Source organism: Dipodomys spectabilis, unplaced genomic scaffold (assembly GCF_019054845.1).
Source record: "Dipodomys spectabilis isolate Male_0828 unplaced genomic scaffold, ASM1905484v1 ptg000018l, whole genome shotgun sequence".
Taxonomy (NCBI): Eukaryota; Metazoa; Chordata; class Mammalia; order Rodentia; family Heteromyidae; genus Dipodomys; species Dipodomys spectabilis.
This window is the reverse complement of record NW_024870695.1, coordinates 7902305-7909718: the sequence shown is the minus strand read 5'-3', so window position 1 is coordinate 7909718 and position 7414 is coordinate 7902305. Positions and strand designations below refer to the sequence as shown.

Sequence of the window (7414 nt, the reverse complement as noted above, 5' to 3'; positions counted from 1 at the left end):
CTTTGAGAACTTTTTTCTTTGGCAATAATGGGGTTTGAACTCAGGGCTTCAAGCTTGCTAGACATGTGTTTTACCACTTGAGCCACTCAGACAGCTCTTCTTGCCTTAGCTATTCTTCATGATCTAATTTTTTTTTGTTTTTTTCAGGTGGATTTCTTGAGTACTTATAAATCTTTCCAATTGTGTTGCTCCTTTGTGATATGAATCTTTGGTCCCAAGTGGTTGGCTTCTCATGACAGTCACAGTGTAAATGAAATTGCAAGGTGTGAGACAGGTGATTGGCAGAACTGGGGATCTCATGATTAGTATGATCCTCTGGATCTCAGCTTCCTGAGGAGCTAGGATTACTTGGGTGAGTCACCTGTGTGGCAAAGTGGGGTGGGGGTTTATTTTGTCATGACCATATATACATAGATTGAACAGTACATATGGGAAGCTGGGGATTCTAGCCTCAACACTGGAAAAAAATGGGGAGTTTAGTATTTATGCTTCTCTTATTATGAAAAAAAAATCTTTTTCTTTGGTGCTTGTATTGGGTTATGAACTGGGGACTTGGTGCTACCCCTGAGCTGCTTTTGCTCAAGTCTAGTGCTCTACTACTTGAGCCACAGCTCCACTTCTGGCTTCTTGGTGGTTAATTGGGTTCGCTTAGATGGTACCAGGCCAAAAAAAAATTCCAAGTGTTTAATATAGCTCAGTTCATTTTTTGTAGACTGATTTGTCATTCATCCATTTCTACAGTTTTCCAGGCTTGAAAGCAATACCTGCCAGTACTGCATAATGACTCCTGCATATTTGAAAGTGACATTCTAGCTATTATCACACAGAATCGATTAAAATGTGGACCTTGCCATTCATCAGCTGGGGGAAAACAGCTCTCTTTGACCCCGACGTGACTTGAACACGCAACCTTCTGATCTGGAGTCAGACGCGCTACCATTGCGCTACGAGGCCGTGAGAGTGGGGTGACTTTTGAACCTTTAACATTCTCATGTCCTGCATTTCTGCTGTTTCCTGCTCAACTCCCCTGAGTTTTTGTATACTTGGCATCAATGAGGGCACATTCAGTGCCGCAGAGCAGATTGCATCTCTGCAATCTGAGAGGGGGAGTGCAGATGAGTAGTACCTGCAGAGCAGAGCTGGAGGTGGGTTTCTGCAGTCCCAGAGCAAACCCCTGTCCAACTCCAGCTAGAAATCTTCGGGGCCAAAAATCCTACAATAGTTACTATAGGAAGAATGCTGCATGAAAACTTTGAGGTGTGTGTGTGTGTGTGTGTGTGTGTGTGTGTGTGTGTGTGTGTGTGTGTGGTAGTGGAGAGGAGGTTGGGGAGGGAACCCCTGCTCCCAGAGCTGTCTCCTCCCAAACAATGACAGAGAAACCACTCTGAGGATGCAGCTAGAAAATGACTTTGTAGCATAGCAGGAAATAATGCTCTGAGCATTTTATCTGAGTTATAAATCTTATGTTCATTAAAACAAACAAACAAACAAACAAAAAACCCTGGACATGAAATGAAACTGTAATAAAGATGACAATGATTCCACTACCCATGTTAGCACTTTCATGTACTTTGTAGATTTCCTTCCAATGCCCTCCCAAATGCCTATCTATGTTTACAAAGCCGTTTATAGTTAGAATGTGGCAGTTACAGAAAAAACAAAATATAGCCTAATGAATTACCACAAGGAACAACCCTCCCCCTCTCCTTCCCTCCTTCCCTCCTTTTGTTTTTTTTTTGGTCATAGGGCTTGAACTCAGGGCCTGGGCACTGACTGTCCTTGAGCTTTTCTGCTCAAGGCTAGTACTCTACCACTTTGAGCCACAGCTCCTAGTTCTCTGGTGGCTAATTGGAGATAAGGGTCTGATGGACAGCAGAGGATCACAATAGCTCAATAGCTATGTATGTACATATGGCCATGTAAAATGATGCTAATTGAAATGAACTCCAAGATATGGAAACAAAAGGGTTTTTTAAATGTACCATATGAAGTGATTTCCTTTTTCCTTCTTTTTTTTTTCCTCCTTTGGTTTATCCCCCATTGCCACTGATTTTGATTTGGGTGCCCTGTGTCTTGTATATATATTTATCCAATTTGGGGAAGGGAACGAATATAAAAACAGTGAGACAAAGGACAAAGGGTAAACCAATGCAACAGTGATACAAGACACTATATTGGAAATGAACTTTACAACTTGGGGGGAAAAGAAGTGGGAGGAAGGGAAAATGGGAGAAAACAAGGGAGGGGGTAACAATGTTCGGCAAGAAATGTACTCATTACCTTACTTACATAACTGTAACCCCTCGTATCTCACCCTTGTAATAATATAAAATAAAATAGTAAAAAAAAAAAACCCATGGATTTTCCTGTCCAAGCTGGCTTTAAACTGCAATCCTCAGATCTCAGCCTCCTGAGTAGCTAGGATTACAGGCATGATCCTGTATTTTTTTTTATATGGATTTTCATTATGTTGCCCAGGTGGCATTGAGCTCATGATCTTCCTGCCTCAGTCTCCAGAGTTCTGGGACTATAAGCCTGTACTACCACACCCATCTTTATGCCACTTTTAATCTGCTAGAGGTTAACAACCATCTTCCTTTTCCTCTCATCTTCCTTCTTTTTTCTTTCCTCCATGGATAGCCTGCACTTCTCAGGCAGTGCTACTGAGAGGTGCAGGGCACCAACATGTCTGCCTTATTACTGATGAGATTAAGTAGATCACCTAGCTAACAAGTGTCAGCTGAATTTCTACACTGTAAAGCTATTATTTATAATAAATACTTCATAGTAAATGCTATTAGACTGTGCAAATATTCTCTTTTCGAACTTGTAACCACTGAGTTTAGCATCCATCTTGACTGCAACAATTATTACTGTGCTGTTTGAATTAATGGTGACTTTTTTTCCTACATTCATCTTTTTTTTCTACATTGCAATTTTATAAGAAGAAGCTGGTTTTTCTTTGTACAGTCATCCCTCACCTATGGTGGGAGTTACAACTCCCGGCCCCGCGCCCCCCATAGGTTGAAAATTCACGAGGTAGCACATTAGATAGTTGACCCTCACTATATTGTGGTTCATTTATTGCTACTTTGTGGATTTTCACCTATTATGGGGAGTTTCCGGGATGTAATTCATGCTATAAGTGAGGGATAACTATTCATGTATTTAAAAAACCCAAACCCATGGTACACTGAAGCTGCAATAAGTGAACCTCAACCTAGCGAGGGATGATTGTACTTTACTTACATGAGATATTTTTTTCCCTTCTTTATATCAGTACAGACTCATACATGTTTTTTTTTTTATTGTGAAAATACTGTACAGAGGGGTTACAATTACATGGGCAAGATAATGAGTACATTTTCATACATAATGTTTGATAGAAAAAAAAGTTTGGTGCCCTTCATAGGGCTTTAACTCAGGACCTGGGTGCTGAGTTATTTTACTCAAGGCTATTTTATTCAAAGCTAGCGTTCTTCCACTCATGCTACAGCTTCAGCTTTTTGGTAGTTAACTAGAGATGAGTTTCATGGACTTTCTTGCCAGGGATGGCTTTGCGTTATGATTCTCAGATCTCAGCCTCCTGTAGCTAGGAGTACTAGAGCCACAGGCACCTGACAGAAAATCATTATGTTGTTTGGAAGTATTTCAGCTTTGGCCATTATAAACTCTTTTAGGCTGGCTCATCTGTCCTTTTGACATGTCCCCATCCTCTTTCCTCCTTTCCTCCCTTTCCTTCCCTCATTCCTTTCTCCCTCCCCCCCTCTTTTAAAGTAAGTTTTTTATTGTGAGAATACTGTACAGAGGAAGGGTTGCAGTTACATGAGCAAGGTTTTCCCCTCTTTTTTATTTCTTCTTCCCTCTTCATACTTCTCTTAAAAGTTTACTGAATTTTAATATCAAACTTACAAGAAAAGCAAAGTACATTATCAAGCAGGTAGGACAACTAAGGAAAGTCCAGTGAGTGTGTTGAATATGCATGATAAAAAATGCTACAAACACCTTCTGGTGGCCCTCAGAAATGTACTATAGACATAGGACAGGAAAGTTGCAGCTTGATTTACAATTGTTACACGGTTGAACTGCTGAAACTTGTTTACTGAAACATTTTGACTTGCTTTTGTCCCCATTTATTTTTTTTTGTTTTGTTTTTCTTTGGGTCTGGTCATGGGGCCTGTACTCTGGGCCTGGGCGCTGTCCCTCAGCTCTTCAGCTCAAGGTTAGCGCTCTACCACTTGAGCCACAGCACCACTTCCAGATTTTTTCTTTTTGCTTATGTGGTGCTGAGGAATTGAACCCAGGGCCTTAGGCATGCTAGACAAGCACTCTACCACTGAGCCACCTTCCCAGCCCCCCCATTTTTTTTTTTTTTTGGCTGGTCATGGGGCTTAAACTCTGGGCCTGGGCACAGTCCCTGAGCTCTTCAGCTCAATGCTAGGGCTCTACCACTTGAGCCACAGCACCACTTCTGGTTTTCTGGTGGTTTATTGGAGAAAAGAGTTTCACGGACTTTCCTGCCCCGGCTGGCTTTGAACCATGATCCTCAGATCTCAGCCTTCTGAGTAGCTAGGCTAGTAGCAGCCACCGGCACCTGGCTGATCCCCCATTTAAAGTAAGAATTTGCACATGCTGGCCACCTGCAATCCTAGCAACTCAGGAGGCCAAGATCTTTGGATGATGGTTCAAAGCCAGCCTGGGCAGGAAAGTTCATGGGACTTTTATCTCCAATCAACTATCACAAAGCCCAAAGTGGGCTGTAACTCAAGTGGTAGAGGACTGGCCTTGAGTACAAAAGCTCAGAGACAGCACTTAGTCATTGTGGAAATGCAGATCTGTTTTGAAGTCTTGGGCAGTTTCTTACTCCAGACACTGGGAAGGGAGACTGAATTTCAGTGCAGATTAGGTGTGATGGTTAACACATATAATTTCAGATTGCAGAAGCAACCGGTAACCTACATCACACAGACACAGCAACTAGCTCCAGAGTGAGTACCCCTCAGGGGACAGTGTATCCCTCAAGGGAGACCAGAGCTGGTGGGAACCCCCAGACCCTGACCCAGACCCCTACCCCAACACCCGGACTACAGGACCCACTGAAACTGGGAACTGTTTGAGAGCTCCACCAGCCCGTGGAGCACACCCAGCCAGCCAGGCTAGAGCAAGAGCGCCCCTGGAAGGGAGCTTAAACACCCAAGCCAGGAACAGTGCCCCTGGGTCACAACAGCCAACTTGAACTGTGTACTCCAGGTTGTGTAACCCAGGCGGGATACACAGCAGCACAGGTCCAACTGACATGCCCCAGGCTGGGGGCCGGGACCAAGCCTGGGGACCCAGTGCCTGAGCAACACAGCCTACTCCTCCCAGCTGAAGTCAGAAGCTGAGCATAACCTCAGCAGAGGGGGGAAAACAGGGAACTGCACCCCCTGGGGAATCATGCCTGTGACAGCAAAAGACCTGGGTGTCCAGGGCAAGAGAACCAGAAGCCCAAACCCCACCAGAACCCGACCCATATATCCTGGGCTGGGAATTGGACAATTCAGGCCCCTAGCACCTGATAATAATCAGGAGCTCAGGCTGGCAAGGTGGCTCAGCGGTAGAGTGCTTGTCTTGTGTGCATGAGGCCCTGGATCTGATTCATCAGCACCACATAAGCAAAAGGGCCAGAAGTGGTGCTGTGGCTCAAAGGTAGGGCGCCAGCCTTGAGCTGAAGAGCTGAGGGACAGCACCCAGGCCCAGAGTTCAGACCCACAACTAGCAAAAAAAAAACCACAACAAACAAACAAACAAAAACCATCAGGAGCCCATAGCAGACTCCAGCAACTGGGAGATTACATCCAGCACATTCGATCTCGCCAAGAGCACCTGTAGGAGTAAACAGGAGCAAGCTAGGCTGCTCAACCCTTCTAAAGGCGGGAATTGCCAGTGATCTAAGGCAGAGAGCCAAGAACCCTACCTGGGTCAAACCAGCAGCTGGAGGTTGGCCCCCAACAGAACCGAGACCAGGTACAGACTCTCTCCGCCAGCACAGAAACAGCAACCAAGCAAAGACAGACCAATTGACCAAAACAAAATCTCAGATTAGTCTCTAATAATCTTTGAATCGCCATGCAAAAATCACAGAGAAAAATTACAAGGTTTGTCAATACTCAGGATAACAAACTACCCTCAAAAGCCAGCAGCCACCCAGGGAGAGCCCCAGTGGGAACAAAGCAAGAATGGAAGACAAAAGCTACATCCAAGAGATGCTGGAGGCAATGACTCAAGAATTAAAGTGAGAAATAGACCAGAAATGTAAAGAACACAGGGACAAAATATCGAAAGAGATGCAGGGTATCAAACAGGAGGTGCATGCAAAATAGAGGCAGCACACACCTCACTAAGAGGTGAAATTAGTACAAAAATAGAGGCAGCACACACTTCACTAAGAGCTGAGCTTAGTACAAAAATAGAGGCAGTACACACCTCACTAAGAGATGAGATTAGTACTTCGAGAACCAAAATCGAATCCATAAAGGAGTCCATTTCCTCCATACAAACCACAATGGAAGCCACAGTTAACAGAGTGAACAAAATGGAATGTAGGGTGTCAGATACAGAAGACAGAATACACCAACTGGACCAAAAAAATCACAGATATGGAAAAATCATTTAAATTATGCCAAAGGGAAATCCAAGAGCAAGCAGATAGTGCCAAGAAATTTAACCTTCGTATAATTGGAGTGGATGAAGGTGAGAAATATCAAAGCAGGGGCAAGCAACACTTATTCAACAAGATTATCAGTGAAAATTTCCCCCATCTTAAAAAAGATCATCTTACATACATAACAGAAGCATATAGAACACCTAACAAGCAGGATCCCAGGAGAAACACTTCTAGACACATTATTGTAAAAATGATAGATCTGAATAATAAGGAAACAATCTTGCATGCAGCAAAAATGAAGAAGGAGCTATATTACAACGGGAAAAAAAATAGAATCACTGCAGATCTTTCCACACAGACACTGAATGCAAGAAAGGCCTGGGAACCAATAACTGCCAACCCAGACTGATATACCCGGCAAAGCTAGCATTCACATTCGATGGAGAACTGAAAATTTTTAATAGTAAAGAAAAACTAAATGAATACATAAACATTAAGCCAACATTACAAAGAATACTAAGAGGGGGAACCCAACCTGAAGAAAGTAACCAGGAACGGGGACCTGCACCAGACAGGCATTAATCAAAGTCTAACTGAGCAAGCACAGGAGGAAAGGAAAGAAGAAAAACGTAGGAAAACAAGGAATGACAGGGACCACAATGCATCTCTCTATACTATCTCTTAATATTAATGGCCTTAATTCACCAATCAGAAGAAAAAGAACTGCAGATTGGATCAGAAAACATGACCCATCCATCTGTTGCCTTC

At 43.4% G+C, this 7414-nt stretch overlaps 1 non-coding gene across 1 annotated transcript; it reads right to left on the bottom strand.

Annotated features, from left to right (window-relative positions):
* Positions 1-882: 882 nt before the first annotated feature.
* Trnaw-cca lies at positions 883-954 on the bottom strand. Its single transcript has one exon. It is a non-coding gene; the product is annotated as a tRNA-Trp (tRNA).
* Positions 955-7414: the final 6460 nt, after the last annotated feature.